The sequence below is a fragment of the Meriones unguiculatus genome, chromosome 9 (genome assembly GCF_030254825.1).
Source record: "Meriones unguiculatus strain TT.TT164.6M chromosome 9, Bangor_MerUng_6.1, whole genome shotgun sequence".
NCBI lineage: Eukaryota > Metazoa > Chordata > Mammalia > Rodentia > Muridae > Meriones > Meriones unguiculatus.
In genome coordinates this window covers 73,599,671-73,619,156 of record NC_083357.1, presented here as the reverse complement: position 1 = coordinate 73,619,156, position 19,486 = coordinate 73,599,671, and the positions used below count along the sequence as shown (strand labels likewise).

General features: G+C 46.0%; 1 protein-coding gene across 2 annotated transcripts in view; it reads right to left on the bottom strand.

The window, feature by feature from the left end:
* Positions 1 to 19,194, bottom strand: part of Enox1 (ecto-NOX disulfide-thiol exchanger 1) — a 560,948-nt gene extending 541,754 nt beyond the window's left edge. For both annotated transcript variants that reach the window (XM_060391472.1, XM_060391474.1), the window contains exon 1: positions 18,957 to 19,194. The gene's annotated coding sequence lies outside the window, so the exon portion shown is untranslated. The remainder of the gene's footprint in view (positions 1 to 18,956) is intronic.
* Between the last annotated feature and the right edge of the window lie 292 nt (positions 19,195 to 19,486).

Here is a 19,486-nt window from a genome sequence, read left to right as displayed (position 1 = left end):
CAATTCTCAAGTGGATCTCTTCACTGCCGTGTTTTTATTTTGAAGCTCAGTATTGCATTCTTTGCTCTGTCATCAGTTAAAATGAAAGAAAGCTGGTTGGATTAGTAGTCTCTATCTTAAAGTAAAAGGAGCATTGTGGCCACAACACAGCAGAAGAAAGAACTCCTATTCTTGCTCCCTCCAGCAATGACAGCAGACGTGTCTCTTAACTCCTCTGTGCCGTGCTTTACTCTTAGCGACATCAACAATTGCTGTACGGATTAAAAATGATCTCCTATGCACACACGTCTGAAAACACTCACAGACACTCACTACCGGGTCTGGAGAGACTCCTTGGCCTTTGAGAACACTTGCTGCTCTTGCAGATTACCCAGTTAGGTTACCAGTGCCCACCACCATCTGTAGTTCCAGTTCTTGCACAAAGTAAAAGTAAAGAAGAGGCTGGAAAACATTAATCATAGGCTGGGTTTCTCGCCCTCACTACTGAGGGGAGTTGTGCTACACTGAACACTGCAGGACTGCACTGGGTCCCTAAGAATGCATCAGCTTGGCAAATTTCCCTATTCCTTGCCTCAAAAGGGTGGCCTCCACAAGGCCTGGCCACTACAGAAATCGCCAATCACTAAGCTAAATTTTCCTTCAATAAATTCAACCACAAGATTTTTTCAGCAAAATTACAGCTGAGAGCACAGAGCAAACATCTGAGCGGCCATCAGCTCCCTGGACTGTCCATCATGCATCACTGGTCTTCCCTGCGCATACTGGATTGAAAAGGATGATAGTAACAGCTAGTACGAGCCAGTGTCTGCCACCAACCAGAGAAGGTGGACACTCGGAGGCTGCCAAACAGTTAACCTCGGGCTATCACCTACCAGAAATGATGGAGACCAGAGCTGGGAGAACATATCACTTCTGTCTGTAGAGGCTAGGGTCACCTTTGAATGATTGCTTTCCTAAGAGGAACTGTGACGTCTGAGATACTGCTTTAACTCTGAAGCTTCCACTTACAGATTCAGAAACTTGAAACAAAAGAAAAGAAGCAAACATTAAAAGGAGAAAAAAAAAAACCAAACTTACAGGAAGTTGAGGGATACCAGCACATTATGAGCAAAAGTATTAGAAACTAACATCTGCCTTCAACGCTGGAGGAAACTCCACCAGACACCATTAGCTGCCAACTCGGCAGGACATCTCCCAGGCCTCTTGGAAAGTTAGCTTCAAGCTTGTGCAGTTGGATTGGGTTGGCATAAACTCCCCAAATCTGAGGCAAAGAGAAAATATGGCGATGGCCTGGCTGCTGTGCTGTTGACACACTGCCACCATGACAAATACCTGAGGAAATCAACTTACAAGGGGGAAAGGTTTATTTTCCCTCAGAGTTGCCGAAGTTGCAGTCTGTGGTTGACTGGCCACATAGTCGTGGGCCTCTGAAGTGAGACAGCATGGTGAGAGCACCCAGCAGGAGATTTTGTTTGTTTGTTTGTTTTTGTACCACAGAGAAGCCAGAAGGCAGGGTGAGGATGAGGAAGGGTTGTGGTCTTAACAGCACTTAGTCCCACCTCACAAAGGGTCCACCGTCCCAAGGGCACTACAGGGTAGGGGCTGAGTTTCAACACATGGACCTTTGAAGGACACTCAAAATCCAAATTACAATATTAGAACTTTTCAACAGATTATCATTATTATGCCAGTTTGGCACAAGAATTGTTTCTTGCAATGAAAGGTATCCTAGTTAGGGTTACTTTTGCTGTGAGGAAGCACCATGACCAAAAACAAGTTGGGAAGGAAAGAGTTTATTTGGCTTATACTTGCCCATCATTGTTCATCATTGAAGGAAGTCAGGACAGGAACTCAGACAGGGCAGGAACCTGGAGGCAGGAGTGGATGCAGAGGCCATGGGGGGTACTGCTTACTGGCTTGCTTCCTGTGTTCAGTGTGCTTTTTTTATAGAACGCAGGACCACCTGACCAGGATAGCACCACCCACAATAGGCTGAGCCCATCAATCACTAATTAAGAAAATATATCCTGAGTGAGTTATCCCAGAAGCAGAAAGACACACATGGTATATATACTCACTTATAAGTGGATATTAGCCATATAATATAGGATAATCATACTAAAATCTGTACACCTAAACAAGCTAAACAAGAAGGAGGACCCTGGGTAAGATGATCAATCCTCATTCAGAAAGGCAAACGGGATGGCCATAGGAAGAGGGAGAAAACAGGAAACAGGACAGAGGCCTACCACAGAGGGCCTCTGAAAGACTCTACCCAGCAGGGTATTAAAGCAGATGCTGAGACTCATAGCTAAACTTGGGCAGAGTGCAGGGACTCTTATGAAAGAAAGGGAAGACAGAAAGACCTGTAGGGAACAGGAACTCCACAAGGAAAACCAAAAAATCTGGGCAAAAGAGTCTTTTCTGAGACTGATACTCCAACTAAGGACCATGGATGGATATAACCTAGAACCCCTGCACAGATGTAGCCCATGGCAACTCAGTCTCCAAATGGGCCACCTAGTAAAGGGAGCAGGGACTGTCTCTGACATAAACTCAGTGGCTGGCTCTTTGATCACCTTCCCTTGAGGGAGGGACAGCTTCACCAGGCCACAGAGGAAGACAATGCAACCAGTCCTGAGGAGACCTGATAGGCTAGGGTCAGATTGAAGGAGAGGAGGACCTCCCCTATCAGTGGACTAGAGGAGGGGGCATGGGAAGAGAAGGGGGAGGGAAGGCCAGATTGGGAGGAGATGAAGGAGAAGGCTACAGCTGGGATACAAAGTGAATAAATTGTAATTAAAAAAAGAAAATACCCTAAGGGCTTGCCTACAGCCCATTCTTATGGAGACATTTTTCTAAACTGAGGCTCCCTCCTCTCCAGTCACTATCTGTGTCAAACTGACCTAACACTAGCCAGCACAAAAGGCATCCAATATTCAATCATTAAAAAAACATAAATCATATATTAGATTATATATACATATATGTATATATTATACACATCATCTGAAATGAAACAATGCCCACATTTTATTAGAAAAAGCCAGTAGGCTATAGACTAATATGTTAATCAAAATCCCATCTGTTTACACTATCTGTATGTAGTGTTTATATGAGAACTCCCTCACATACCCCCCCCACACACACACACAATCCCACCTACCTCCACACAGGAGAGTCAGAGCATGCAGGGAAGAATGTTTCTAAAGTGTCAACAATGGTTGTCTCTGGGGTTTCTGAAGAGATTCGTCCTGCATCTTCTGTAGTGTTTTATTTCATAAAGGCATGCATTTTTTGTGAGGAGAAATTTAGACTTAAAAATAACCTAGGTATTTACCGATTCTGCCTATATTACAAAATAAATGAACAGCTTTGCCTCCAACATCTCTCTAAACTTAAATGTTCCGGGAGAGGAAAAATAACAAAGAAACTAGCCAGGCACTCAAAATATTATTCCATTAGAAAAGCCCATGATGAAGCGATGGAACCTCTTTCAGAGCTGGAAGAACACATCTTGAAAAATGGAGACATAGCCAGAGGTTTCTAAGTGTCTTTCTGTCTTTCCAAGAGACTAGAAATAGCACTGGTCAAGGGGAAGTGTCCTCTTTCAGAAACTGAGCGTCACCTACCATAAGGATCCTTACATGGAAAGATGTGGCATACACAAAGCAATAAGACGCTACGTCAAGGAGACCGGGAACTATGGAGACCACTCAAAGCTGTGAAAGGCAGCTGGTTGCAGGTCAATACACAGGGCAGAGAAGGTTGGCTTCTCCCTGCGGGAGGCTGGATAGCCACACTCTTCTTTGGGTAGACCCCTAAGGTGCCCATAAGATGCAAATCTTTATCTGGAGCCTTCCCAAGGTAATGGCTTCAAGCAAACCGAGAGACTACATGCTCTCTGAGTTTCACTTCTAAAGTTTCCACTGAGTATATTTGATCTAAATTGTTGGGGAATGATTATTTCAAAGATCTGAATGCTGCAGTTTTGGTCTGGACTGGGAAAATCCACTGAGGACAAACAGAAAACAGAAGTCAACAAAGCCATTGTGATTCTTCTCTTGGTGAATTTTACTATAGCTTGTAAGGTCTCCAAAGAACAGTCTCAAGAACCCCCGCTTCTAAGATCAGCTTATTGGTATGAACATTTCTCTAAAGTAATACGATTTTACAAGAATGACGTAATAGTTTTACAAGTTTCCACCATTATTTCTTTTACGATAAACTGCCATACTGAACTTATTCAGTCACCATTGCACTCTGGGAAAGTAACAGTGCTCCGAGAGGGTGGGAGTCAAAAACAAATTCTCCCCAACCGTTCATTTGTATTGCCTATTTATCTCTGGGGTCAAGTTAAAGTGTACCCCCCAAACAGCATCCATCCCACGCAAAATTCTAAGTAGAGTTGAATTGTGCATTTATCTATCATAGACCCAGTACTGGTTAAATCCTGCTGAGATGGGCAGCTGACTCCTTTTAATCCTAAGTAAAGAATGAACAAGAAGAAAACAATGGTGGGCCCCAAGTCTTCACTGTAGTAAGAGTCCTTCTGGGACCGTCTTCAGTCCTTCTGCATCAGGAATCTGAGGTAGAGTCAAGGAGCTGTAGTTCTATGAAGCATTCCAGACAGGCCTGAGTAGGTTACGGAGCACACTTTGGGAATGTGGCATTACAAGACTATTCAGTCGCTTACAGATCATCATGCTTGATTGTGTGACTCTGTCTTGGACCTTGTACTCATCTCTACCTATGCTCATTATTTCTGTGCCTCATTCAGGAGTCCATAATCCTTTACCCTTGGACTTGATAAATCATCTCCAAGTTGGTCCTTTTGCTACCAGTCTTCCCCTTCTGACCCCTTTATAAACTCACCACAGAGGTAATATGTGCTAATTTTACTCCTCGGCAGTTCCCTTGAACTCCTCTAGCAACTCCACTTTAGTACAGGGATCCCATGTACAGAGAAAAAAATGCTTCAGAAGTACATGCAGTACTTTCACAACTTTTATACATAGATACAAACATACACACATACACACACACACACACATATATATATATATGTATTCACTTTACATCCCAATCATAGCCCCACCCCTTCTCTCCTCCTGGACCCACCCTCCTTTCTTCTCCCAATCCCCCGTCCTCTCCTCTTCAGAAAAGAGAAGCCCCCTCCCACCTACCAATCCCAGTTGTATCAGGACTGAGTGGTCCTCTACCTCGGTGCCCTGGCAAGGTAGCCCCACCAGGAGCAAGTGATCAAAAAGCATGCAAGAGAGTCCTTGTCAGAGACAGACCCCGCTCCCCTTGCTAGAGGACCCACATGAAGACCAAGCTGTCCATCAGGTACCTATGTGAGGGGGCCTAGGTCTAGTCCATGTATGGTCTCTCAGTTGCTATTTCAGTCTCCACAAGCCTCCTGAGCCCAGGTTAGTTGGCTCTGTTGGTCTTCTTGCTTTCACAACCATTTAAGTGCACTAAATAAAACCTCACTGTTCATTTCCAAATGATTCATTCTATGTGATATGAGTTTTACCTCAATTTAAAAATAAGGGAAGACGAAATCTTCTAAATAGCTCCCCAGCGCACTTAACGTAAGATTTAAGTTCATGCCCCAGAGCGGAAGGCATTCTCAATTTCACCAGCTTCGTTCCTACACACAGTTCCACCTTCACTAGCTGGTGCCCAGCAATCCTGACTGGCCATGTTTTCAGTTTTCAAAAACCAAGACCTTTCTGGGCATCACACCTAGGACTCCCCACCTGGATAATCCTAACCACCCTTCCAGCATTAATTTATAAATTACTCTCCCGTAGAAGGCTCCCCTGACCGTTGCACCCTCATTATACTCTTGCAGAGAAACCTGGTCTTTTCCAAGTACTTATCATGAGTCCAATTATATAATTATTTTGTGTTTATTTGCTTAATGTCATTTCCAGGAAGCTGTGGACTCCCAGGAGGCAAGGAACAATGATTATTTTGTTCACTCCTGTGTTCTCGGCACAATGAATACCTATTCATTTGGCACAATGACCATCTAGCATGCTCTTCTCCAAAAATCATTAAATCTCTACTACAAAATGAACAGACAACTAGGTCACAATGCTGTGTGAGATGTAAAATAGATGGGTCAAAAATAATACTTTCAAGACAAGCTGTTAAGAATCAGAAACTTAGTGTTCACTCAGCATCCAACAATGGGGAATACTCTGACGAACAAACAGAAACAGCAGACTCTCTGGCTTCCAAATACCTACTATGTGTTCTGTGTCGGAGCTGGGTGTCACAAAACTTAGAAGCATTCACTTGAAAACTCTGACCTCACACTGCTGCACATAACTGCGTAACCAGGAAAGCGGAAGTACACCTCTGCTAGTGAAATGGGGAAAAAGATTAGGCTTCTGGGGTAGAAGAGGCGGGACAGCACAAGAAACCATTATTTTCTCTCACATAGGCACGGCTCTCTCGAAGAAAGATGCATAGTGTCAACAGGGGAAAAAAAGTAAGTCTGGACTCTGTCAGGTCTGAGATAAAACAGAAAGGGAAAGAGGAGAAAGTCACACCAGCTAAAGCGTAATTGCTGTTTTGTTTCTCAACAGTTCCTTGTTGATTACAGGTGAGCGGGTGACTCGCCTCTTTCCAGCCCGGCACTTGTATTAACTAGAATCCTAATTTTCCCATGAAGCTGGAGTGTGTCTTAATTACTTGCCTTGAAGCTTATGCTCATCTGAAATAAGCTTATTTCTTTCCCATTGTCAACTCACCCAGAGCCACCTAATCCACATCCTACAGCCCGGCGCTCACCACTTCTTATCATTACAGGGAGCAGAGGCCAGCAAGGAGCCTTATGGACAGGTCCCCAAAAGATCTATCTGTTCATGTGCACCAACCCACAAAAACATTCCCGAGCCTGGTGCCCTCTGTGAAGCCAGAGGAACATATTCAGTGGCTGGATGATCCAAAGGCCTTCCTTCAATACTTAAACTATTTTACCAGGCTTTGCATTTTTCCAGGCTCTGCATCTGTATGGCTGGTGACAATGCAGATGGCTGTTAATTCTAAGAATACACACCATGCAGGCTGCCACAAGTCAGTAGGCCACTCTGGCATCTAAGGACAGAGCACTTCAGATGGCTCGTGTGCCCTCGAGCATCTTAGTTGAAGATATCTCTAATTTTTTTTTTAAACAAAAAGCTGCAGCACCTTTTGGCTGGGAGCCCTAGAGAATAGATAAAGGTGCTCAAGGACCAACATGGTGACAGCCAATAGGACTGCGTTTGGGGAGGAGGTGTGCCTGGGTCACTGCCCCATCACCACCTATCAGGATGCCAAGACACTCCTCTGTGGCGTCTTCCACGAGGTGGTGTGAGTACATTACAGTCCCAGCTCTGTGGCTCCCTGATGTGCCTTTGAAACTTGTTTTATAGCTAAAGAGGCTACCTGACTCTGGTTCCCTTCTTTCTCATGCAGGCTCATCAGCGTTCTCATCGCTGTGTTGGTTACAGAAACACACACGTCTGTGGGAGGGAGGTGGGGGAGTCTGACAAAGCATACAAAAAGCACCTTGGTACAGATGAGTGCAATGCCAGAACATGGGAACCCAGACGCAGCAGAGGCATGATCCACAGGCCCAGGAACACTCGCGAGGGAGTCATGAAGCCAGCATGTTAATATGCCAATGGTATGTTACAGACATGCTCTCATAAAGAACTGCTGGCAGAAGGGAAAGTTAGCAGGGCCGGTGGTGGTGGCAGAAGACAGTAACAGACACGTTGGAAAGAAACTGCCAAAATGCCAAATCATTTGACAAAGGAAACCTGGTACTTTGAAACTAAGTACTGAAGTCAGACAAGGGATGGAAACTGTGAGGGACAGTGGCGTGATGACGAACACAGGATTGTCAGAATTACGTCATCTCCATGCTTTAAGGAAAGGAGGGATGGCTACCTAAGAAAACACAAAGCTCTTCAAAGCTTTGCCAATGAGGAAACAATAGAAAATTGCTTATTGAGATGATAGGGGAATGGAGAGCTTCAAGCCATCAGCTCGAGGGTCTTTTTGTTAATTGTTTACTATTTAAACCAATTCTTAAATTTAAATATATTTTGATCATGGTCTTCCCTTCCCAAGCCCCTCCAGACTCTCTCCCCTCCCTATCCATCCAACTTCAAGTTCTTTCTCAAAAAATAAAAATAAAATGGAACAACAACACCAACAAAAAAGAAAACACACAAAAGAAAAAAAAAACCCTGTAACCAAATAAAACCACATAAAGAACAAACAAACAAAAAGCAAAGCAAAGAAACATGGAGTGTACTACTTCCTGGTCAACTACTCCTGAACATGAGGCCTGCTCTGGAGTGGATGATACACCCAGTGTTAACCCATCGGAGAAAACAGATTTTTCCCTCTTCCAAAAGATATAAATGACAGCTCAGTTGCTAACCTTTACCCTAGTGACTAGGTTTTCATTCATTCATTGATTCATTCATCTATTAAAAATACAGTAAAAAACAAAAAGCCATTACATCAACTTTGGCAAAGACAAACCACCAGAAGGAAAAGAGAATCCGATACCTACTCGTTTGCACACTCAGGGATCCCATATGTACACTGAACTAGAGGCTATAAGACAGACACGGAGGACGTGGTGCGGGCCCTGTGCATGGTGCTTCCGTTGCTGTGAGTTCATGAGCTGTGCTCATGCTGATTTAGAGGGCCTTGCTCTCTTGCTGTCCTCCATCCCCTCTGGCATTTACACTCTTTCTGCCTCCTCTTCTGCAGAGCCCCCTGAACTCTCGGGGGAGGAATTTGATGGAGACAACCCATTTAGGGCTGAGAGTTCTGAGGCCTCTCACTCTCTGTGCCGTGTCCAGGGGCTGTGGGTGTCTACATTTGTGCCCATCGGCTGCAGGAAGACGCTTCTCTGGTGATGGCTGACCGATGCGCCGAACTGGGTGGAGCCGAATATCATTAGGAGTCATTTTATCACTACATTTCTTTTTCTTTAGACTTGGATTATCCAGTTTGGCCCTGGGTCCCTGGGCTATCTAACTTTAGGTTCTTGGTCACCCAAGTCAGATATGGGTTCCCCATGGAGTGGGCCTTAAGTCACAGCAATTATTGGTTGGTTCCTCCCACAAGCTTTGTGCCACCATTGCACGAGCACACGTATCTCGGAGTCAGTACTTCACTGACGATCAAAGGCTACAGACTGTGGCTGGCTTGATGTTTCCATTTCTCCTTTGGTAGCACACAGTACCAAACTGCAGCAAAAACTCTGAAATGCTGGGGTAAATGCTGGGGTGAAGACTCTCTACGGTCACCAGCTCAACATCTCCATGTTTGATGAGTTGGGTAGCTGTTGTCTTCAGCAACTGGGCCTGGTCCAGAGGTTCTTAAGAGCAGGAAGCTGTAGGAACCACAGCATAAGATGGAGGTCCCACAGCCTTGGTTTATATCACTAAGAAGCAGTGAGGATGAAAGAAGACACATAGAAGTATGAGTGAGTAGGCAGAGGAGGTAGCCTGCCATGAGGGATGATGCCCAAAGCAAAGATGAACATGCCATTCTCACTGCTGTTTCCCACCCGCTGCCAGAAGCTGAGGAAGGTTGTCTGCAGGAGTGAGCTCCTCCCTAAACGGAGAAGAGGAGGAAAGTACAAAGAGCACTGTACCCAGCTGAGGAGCGAAGGATAGAAAGCTAGGGAAAGAGGAGGCATCTGGCTGGGTTTCCATGAGCAGGCTTCTATTATAAAACAAGCCATTTGGGGGCCCCTTGCTGGTCACAGGAGCAAACAAAGCAACTGAAGCTGGCATTCCTGCCATGTCCAGGTGGCTCCTGTTGCCATTCTGCAGAATCCCAGGGCGGGAAGACACCAGGAGAGCTTACTCTGTACTATCCATTCTTCAGTTACAATTTAGCCAGAACTAGTCCAGACGGGTGACTCTCTGAAATGCTAGAATGAAAGACAATCTGACTTTTAAAAATAAGCCCAGGGTCTCATGTAATGATTCACACCCATAACCTCAACACTCGAGAGGCAGTGCCAGAAGGGTCTTGAATACTGAGGCCCGCCAGCCCCGTCTACATAGCAATTTCCAGATCCTGTCTCGAGCCAGTGACAAAGAGATGGGTATCATACAAGCATATGTAAACAAGAAGACCTTGTGACGTCTCGGTACAAGAGGATTACATTAACTCAACATCCTAGCTATAAGGCTATACTATATGCTCTGTTTTACGAGACTTTGTCCTTGCAGGATCTAGATAAAGAGATACAGAAGATCTCCGTATTGTTTCTTACAGTGTGTGAGCCCACCATCAACTAGAAGTGAAAAGTATAATTCAGTTCAAACCCTGTCCACATACCATCCTCCCTCGGCAAGGCCTCTTCCATTGCATTGTTTTTCTCCCATGGTGCCCCTGTCCTCCACAATGCTCACATGCGTGGCATTTTTGCTGTCCTGACTCTTCGTTCTCCCTGATAATCATATACCAGCAAGCTCTTGGCTGACCCATTCTTTAGCTTTTCATAATTTGGTCTTTGTTTGTCATTGACTCAATGGCACTTTTCAAAAAAATAGGATGGTGATAGGCTGCCCTTGTTTGATTATTCAGCTTCTGTCTTACCTCAGACAGAGCCAGAATATTAGCATTCACACAATACTAATTAGAAGGCCGCCTTATCTTATTTCACATCATCTAACAAGCTCTAACTCGCTCATTTCATAATTAAGCATTTAATGCAAAAATAGTTCTCTTTATGGATTTCTGCTTTCTTTTTCTCAGTCTCTGTACCCCTTGATCTCCTTTGGGAGCTTGTGGACTAAAAAACTGGCAAGAGAAACTGCAGTCAGGAGCTGGGGATTACAACAGAACAGGAAGGAAAAAGCAGGCCCCACCTCAGCTACCTTTCATTCACTTAGCTAAAATACCCGCTATCAGAGCAGCAGGGGAAACAATAGACATAAGTGCATGGAGTCTTGTCCCTCTCCTGGAAACTGATGGTGGGTGAACATCACTTCCTGGCCACAAGCAAGGGAGAAAGGAAATCATTATCCATCACAATGTGAACATGCATCAAAGATCTCTCCAATTGTTCCCTATCACTCCACAAATCCTTCCTGGAAAATATAATGTTCTTCCTTTAATGACTTGATGGTGAATTATTTATACTCTGTAATTTATCTTTTTGTCTTCTTTTATTTATTCCTGGATGGTGCAGTTTCACTCTCAAGAACCTGGGTATGATTATAAGCTAGCAAGGGTCTGTTGACAGTCCAGGCCTGTCAAGTCTGATGAGCAGAGCAGAGGGACAGGGAAGGGTGGAAGACTGAACACACCCCCCTACGACCCTGGAGCATGGCAATGAGCTAACAGACCTGTAATGGGCATGTCCCAGGTGCCTGGGTTGGGCTCACTTTCCTGGGCTGCATTGCATTGAACTGCATCTCAAGTCCCTTCCTGCATCTCCATCTGCAGCCTAAGAGCTCATTGCTACCTTTGCATAAGTGCTTATCGCTGCTTGCCTGGGCAGAGCGACTTCCCAGCTGGTCTCCGTGCCCCCAATCCTTCTCCTATTAATCTATTCCCCACACATCTGCCAGAGTGATCTTTCTAAGCTCCAGAGCTGAAGTGCAATGCCCTCATTCATAGCCTTCGGTAGCACTCTATCACCCAACACTGGGTCTCCCAAGCTTGCCTCATGATAAAAAAGAAATAAATACATATAAAATAAAGCAAGTTCCACTATCTCTTGTGTGGGACTCCACAGACGTAAGCCTTGGAACAGAATTTAAGTGCAAGCCATCTCTCTGGAAAGGAATCCTACGAAGAATTAGCAGAATGGTGGGCAGTGACACAGCCACCAGTCCCCAAGCTAATGCAGTCTCCCGGGGTTACTGAGGAGCAGTTTCAAGGTGGAACTCGGGGAGACAAAACAGCATCCATCCTGGCTATGATGGCTATCATGACCTAGGGTACGACAAAGCTCAGCTACGAGGAGGTCCATTCCAGAGGCTGCCTTACCAAACTATCCAACATATGAGAGGAAACAGCCCTGGGTAGAAAATAGAAGATATCTGCAGAAGAATTCTATAAACTAGTACTGGAACATGGAGTGTCTGACACTGAATATGAAGCTGACTCTGTCGTCCACTCCCCCTGCACACGTCCCTACACATTCCCATATGGTCTTGGTAGAACCTGCAAACCAGTCCTGTGACAAGCATATCATGAGAGTCCTATGAACAGGCAGACTTGAGGTGGGCTCACAGATCTCACTGAAGTTCAAGACCTTTGGTGAACTGTGACCATTCCCCTGAAGAGCACAATGAATTTGTGCACTTTTCTAGAAGGAAAAATGTTCTCTTCAAATAGCTGGAATGATGTATTAAGAATATAAACCCTGGGGCCAAATACAGCTCCATTCACATAGTAAATGCTCAGTAAATGTTTGTTGAAGAAATAATCGCAAAGAAGGCTTTGAAAGTGCCCCTAGAAGAAAAAGAAAAATTGTCCCTCAACTGATAAAATAGTAAGTACCATTTCACTACTAGAACCAGACAACTGTATACTGATCACTAATACACAAAAGACAGGGATCCCTTTAGAAGACATAGGTTGAAATCCACCATCTAACACTGTTTAGGACCAGAAGTGTTTTGAATTTTATTTGTGAACATTTATATACATATAATGAGAGACCGTAAGGATGAGACCCAAACATAAAATTCAGTCATATTTTACATCCATGTACCTGAAGGAAACTTTACCCTGTCTTTTCAGTACACCCACATTCTGACAGCCACCAATCCCCACCCCTATAACGTCGGCTGTGGAATTCTCTACTCGTGGACTATAGGTTTTTCCGATGAGGAATACTCCACCTATTCTCTGACCATCAGCTTATAGTAACAGAGACTTACTGATACGCAGAAATTCTATATAGGACAAACAGCGAAGGAGTGGGAAAGTAAAGGGATGAGCAGTTAGAACTTACGCTCGGGTCTTCCATCGCACCCGCCATCACCATCAGGATAAAGGTCTTTCTCACTGGCTATAAAACCTGGGCATCTGGTCAGCAACGGTGACTCGGGACCTACCCCCTGTGTGCACAACGGCTTCTGAGGCTTTCTAAATGCGCAAAGTGTCCCCTCGCAAATGAGGCCAAAGCAGAGGCTTCAGGCCCTTGAAGTCACTAAAGACCTCATCCATGGCTATTTCCTCACCATTTGGGATGTTAGCCACCAACAATTGGCTGCATTCCAGTCTGGATAATTACATTGAAGCTCGCAAACTTCACCCTCCAGTGCCAACTAAATAAAGTATTCCTTCGGACTTAGAGCCATAACCTTTGTTATGCTGCTGCGGGCTCTTAAAGAGCTGCTCTATACGAGGGAGAGCTATATTTACGGAAAATCAATAATCTTGATGTGACTCTCCACACTGGCAGGAGGTATAGTCCAAAATACCACTGGCTCGGTTACTTATTTCAGATTTCTTTAAAATAAAAGCTATTAGTATGTGACAATAATGTCTTCTCCATACCCTAAACTTCTACTTTCCCCTTGGAGGAAGACTGAAATATTTGCATTATTACACAGAGAAGAAAGGAAGATGGACTAAACCATCTCCCAGACGCCATTCTCTGCTGCATGACGCGAACGCTGTTTCAGTTGGCTGTATTATCAAAATAACTGTAAAAACTTTCCAAAAAAAAAAAAAAAAAAGATTAACTGTGATCCTTTCTGTGTATCCCATTTGGAAACCTCTGAGTATTTCTTTTCTTCCTGCAAATATGACCACAAACAGATCTTCCTGTCAAGTCAAATACTGGTTCTGCCCAAAAGAGTCTATAGACCTTTCAACTTCATTTGCACAGAGATGTGCACAGAAGTGAAGACATATGTAAGAATGAGAAGAGGCGCTCGGCTGGCTAGCCCGGAGGGCGGCAACAGCAAGCTGCTTATGCATTTACCTGTTTGTTTTTGGTAATAACCCTGTTTGGGTGGGTGAGCATTTACAGATTCTAAGAGCCAGAAGATGACATAAGGAAATCGAAACTGTAAACATCTTCTATTTATACCATCTCTTTACCACATTAAAAAAAAAAAAAAAAAAAAAAAGCAAACTGATTCTAACTGTATTCTATTACAAAGATGTAAGCAGCGAAAGGAAAAGGTGTTAAGTGCCCGGTATGATTTGTTTGTACCTATAAACACATTATCTTATATGAGAAAATAGGAGAGGGAAACTAAATTCCAAGATTCCAGCAGATTAAAAGTATGACTATCAAATATTTAACGTCATACTATGAAAACGCATTTAGAAATGATTCAGAATTTTTTTCTTAAATAACTTTGAAATTAAGATTAATCTTTGAAGTTCCAAAACAAGTACCTGTCGTGGACAGACTACTCAGACAATGGAAAATGTTTTGTGTTTTCATTTGGGTAAATCAGCGACATTCACTTGGAATCTGCAAAGCTGTCATTCTGTTTGAAAATCTTCCTAGCTAGAACAAATTAATAGCAGGCTTCTAAAGCCAGGTTAAACGTGCTGCAAATCAATTTATCTCCCCTACAATCTGCTAAAGTGCATCTTTTCTGGTGAAAATGCCTCTTCAATGGTACTTAATACTGTCACTGCATTGCTCCCCCCAAATCAGTCCACTTTGGTCCCCCTACTGAAGGTATTGTACTAAAATGGCTCACTCTTCTCATCAGGCAACGGGATTGCAGAGTCTTTAGTGGCAGAGAGAACCTCAGAATGTATCCTGTGCACAGGGCACTTCCTAAGTTAGAAGAAATGCTAGAGTCATGCACGCATAGACTAAGTTTGCCACCAATCCACCAATAACACGTCCGTGATCATTTCTGAGTTCGGGAACAATTTGGACTACAACTACAGAGACTTGCCTTCTACCAACACATAGAACCCCTGGAAAGACGGCTTTCCTAGAACCCTGAAATGCACAGGATGCCACACAGTCATTTCCACCTTCACTAACAGCCCTAGTTCCTTGCCTAGTTCCATGGAGGCAAGGAAACCCCTGCAATTCATTAGCTACCTGTAATATCTGAACTCTTGGAGGAAGACAAACTGGCCAACATAACCTTGAATCTCACCACTGTTCAAAATGTACACATTGAGACTGTCTGGATAATGCAGGAGGTAGATGACTTGATGAGCAAGCATAGAGACCTGAATTTGTTGTTAAAAAAAATACACATATAAATTAAAAAAAAAAAATAGTGGCATTTCCTTGTAATCCCTGCACTAGCAGAGTGGAGACAAGTGCATCCCTGGGGCTCTCGGGCCGGCTGATTCAGTCTAATCACAAGCAGCGAGAGACCCTGTCTCAGAAAATAAAGTGGAGCTTCCTTAGGTAGACAGAACAACATCCAGGTATGCCTTATAGTCTGGGGGAGAATGAACCTGAACACAAAGGTGCATGCCCCATGTATAAGCACACACACACACAAACACACACACACACACACAGTGCTCACACAGAATAAGAGAGCACTAAAGATTATTCAAATCCATAAATAAAAAGTAAGGCATTGAGCTTGCAAGTGTTGGAAAAGAGATGCGCTCTTGGGACGGAATGCAGAATAAATTGTGTGCAGTGCCTCTCAGACCACAGTCTAGCCTAGCGTGTCCGTGCTGATCTTTACTTGTAATTACTACTTCCTTTCTAAGTATCCTGGTTTAATCCCAGCTACAAATTCCATGTAAATAAAGAAGGAAGAAATACTTTGGAGGAGAAAATCATCAAGTATTCCCCAGGGGAGCTATCCTGTGGGTTGTCAACAGGCTGTTGCCTTCCCTCCTTGTGTCTCGGTAATGCTTAGAATTAAATGGTTAAGCTAGAAAGCATCACTCTCTACTTTCTCTTTTAGCAGTAAAAGGCTGCCATCTATTTAGGTATCAGAGACCTAACTCAAGTTTTTACAGCATCCTAAGAGCACCTGACAGTGGGGGAAATGTGCTTACAATATTTAATGATTCTAAAGGGAAAGATGGGAAGGGTCTAAACCACCGCCCACAATGGTTTTTCTGTTTACGCCAGGCTTAAGAGGGTAACAGAAATTAGCTGCTTCGTTTCACCCAACAATAACCACATAATTCTTATTATGACCAAAAAAAATTCAAAATTATCTTAATAACATTTTTTTAACAAGAGATAGATAGGTTCACCTGTCTGAAATGAAACTTGTAGATGTGTCTCCTGGGGAGGGCTTCGATGCCTGAACTACAGGCTGAGTATATCAGGATGTGCAAGCAGCTGTCACTGCTTTGTTTTTTCATTCACAGTAGGTGGTTGCCAGGCAACAAAATACTATTGTCTGTTTCTGTGATCTATTGGCCAATTCTACTGGTGATAGTGCTTTTACAGCTTAAAACAGGGCCACCTTTCGGACAAGAAGAGATGAGCAAAAAAATTCAGAGGCTGACAATAATGTATATATGAAGATGACTACACTGCATGTACCCTAAAATTACATGTATCAATTTATGAGAGTGTGCAGGCGCAAGTATTTTGCACATATTCATGTGGTGTTTGTGCTATCACACACATCCTTTTCCAGTCAGTACACATGTAAATTCTGTAGGCCTGCAGCCAGCATCTAAATCCATGTGGGAAAATCAGAGCATGAACTGGAGAAGTAAAAGCACAGTAAGAATCATTTTCTCAGCAACAGCAATGACTTCAGATGTGTCAAACCCTGTCCCTTGACTATGAAGACTTCCAGAGAGCAAAGCTCTCCTTTCCCACTTATGTAACGGAAAATGGGGAGGCTTTGTCATCGCCTTTGATTCATCTCGCCCATTAAGCCAGCCGTTCTACTTAACATGTGCTACAAATGTGTTCAAAGACCATTCAACTAGTGTTGCTGTTTACACACAGCAATCTTTAAAATGTGTTCGTCTTAAAAATAATTGAATTGCTCTCCCTGGAATAGCCTCACAGGATTCTCGACTTTGTTCGGATACAAGTGGCTAGGGAATTACAGTCATGCTATGTTCCTCGTGCATATTTCACCAGCTTGCAAATAAAATAACACGCAGTGTACCCCACAGAAAGTTGTCAACATTACCCCGCCTCCGTTGCCGCCTGCTTTGCATGGACAAGGTTACTGAAGTTAAGAATCACAATATTCTTAGGATGTTCGGACACAACATCAAAACAGCCTGAGGGAATTAAAGCTCGAAAATGCCAGAGGCAATGAGGCTTTGAAATGAAGAGAAATCAAAGTCATTTCTACGTTTTTTTTTTTTTTTTTTTTTTTTTTTGGAACGCCGACACACAATGTCAGAACAGTCTCTGGATTTCACACAATGCCCATCCGTCTTCTCTCACGATATCTCAAAAGCACTTTAACTAATGCTTCCCTCTAGAGGGATGAAATTCATTACCATTTGCAAATCTGCATATTACAAGAAAGCGGAATAATCAATATCCATTATGTGGGCAGACATTATTACTGTAAGTCTCCTATCAAGAGTGCAACGCCAGCAAAACAAAAGCGAAGTGTGTTAATCACGACCTAAGTACTAGACAAAATTACTCCTTTTCCAGAGAGCGGTCTTCAGGAGGACGCAGCTGCGTCCCACTAGAGGCAGGGACTCCTTCACCTCTCTCTCTACAAATGGCCCACCACTTCCCTCTTCTTTGGCTTCCTAAGCACCGGGGCCTCTGCCATCAATTTCCTTTCTTCTTCCCCCTTCTCCACCCACTTCAGACCCCTCAAGTACCGTTCCTGACTCCCTCCAAAGGACCAAACTCAAACCCCGCAACCCAGTTTGCTCTCCTCTTGTTTCCTGCATCCTCCTAAAGCTACTTTAAAAAAAAAAAATCGCTACCACGGAACAAACATCATCTCAGCAAATTTTTTTTAAAAATTTAATGTTATAACAGTGGAAGACTGCGGAAGGGGGTGGGGGGGAGAAAGGTGCAGTCTGGAGGAATGAGGGTGGCCGGGTTCCACACACCGGGACGCCGGTGTCACGGGGCTGGGCTTCCCCACCTGTCGACCCCACTTCCCCCATGTGCTCGCCGCGGGATGACAACCACAACACTCCAGAAGCGCCCCCCTCCAAGGAGGCGGGGTTACGCCACCAGCCAATCGGAGCCCGCGATCCCGGGTGTCCAACCTATGGGGTGGCCGTGGCCGTGCAGGGGGAGGACACAGGGTGGTCCGGGAGGGGCCGCGTCCGTGGGAGGAGTGCACGTGTCCAGAGAGGCGGGGAACCCGCGGGTGTCCAGCTGCCCAGGCGCCGGCCCGGGGTCCGAGTCCAGCTGCCCGGTGCGGGGTCGGACTGGGCAGGGCAGGCGATCGCCCGCTGGGGGAAGAGCGGCCCATGTGTCCGGTTCCGGGCGAAGGGGACAGACACAAATAACAACAATAGTACCTCGCTGAGCTCGGGCGGGGAGGAAAGTTTCTGGCCCGCGCCAGAGTGGAGATCGCCACGGCGGGGAGATGCTATGCAAGACAGGAGTGGGGAGGGGGGGGTAGGACAGTGTGGAAAGAAGGGGACAGCCGGAGGCGCGGGCGGGACAGGGTCCCCGCTGCGGTCCCCGGGAGGCTGGCGGCGGGGTGCGCTGTCCAAGGTGCAGGGGAGGCGGTTGGTGCGTGGCCGGCGCGGACGCTGGCCGGCCCGCGGCGAACAGAGCGGAGGAGAGCTGCGTGGGGCGCCGGGCAGCCCGGGCTCGGAAAAGTGCGGGAGCCCCGGGGAGCGGTGGGGAAGGGCGCCGGGGGACACCCCACACCGCCGCCTTCCAGCCTCACCTCCGGCTCCGCTCCCCTCCCCCCTCGCCCACTCCCCTCCATGCCTGGTTCCCGGGCCGCGGCGGGGGCGGGACCGGGAGCCCCCCACCCCTCCCCCTGGGCTGCGAGTCCCGACGCCCCGGGGTGGATGCTGCGGGCCGCGGAGCCGCTTACCTGGGGCCGCGGTGCTGGGGGGTGGGGGGGAGGTGGGATTCGAGGCAGAGCGAGCGCCGGGCGCGGCGCGGCTCCTCCTCGCCCCGGCGTCTCCTTCCGATCGCGCTCCTGCCGGACTCCGTCCGGGGCGCGGAGCCTAGCCAGAGCCGGCAAGGCTGCAGCCGCCCGCTCGCGCCGCCGCCGCCGCCGCCGCCGCTGCCGCAGACAGAGGACGCCCCGTGGCGGCTGGAAGCCTGTGCGAGTAGCAGCGCCCGGGAGAGTGGGATCTGCTCAGGGGCGCTGGAGACTCAGAGGCTCGGGGCGCGCGCGGGCGTGCGCACGCGCGCCTGCCAGTGTGAGTGAGAGTGCGCGCGCGCGCCCAGGGGTGGGGGGAGTCGCGAGGGGCGGGGGGGGTGGGGGAGTGCGAAGCTGGGAAAAAAAAAAAAAAAAGATGCTCGTAGGGACCGAGGCAAAATTCGTCGCCCCCGGAAATCCGTAGAGCGGTGGAAGGATGGGCCGCCTGGCTCGCCCGGAGGAGCTGCGGGCCCCCG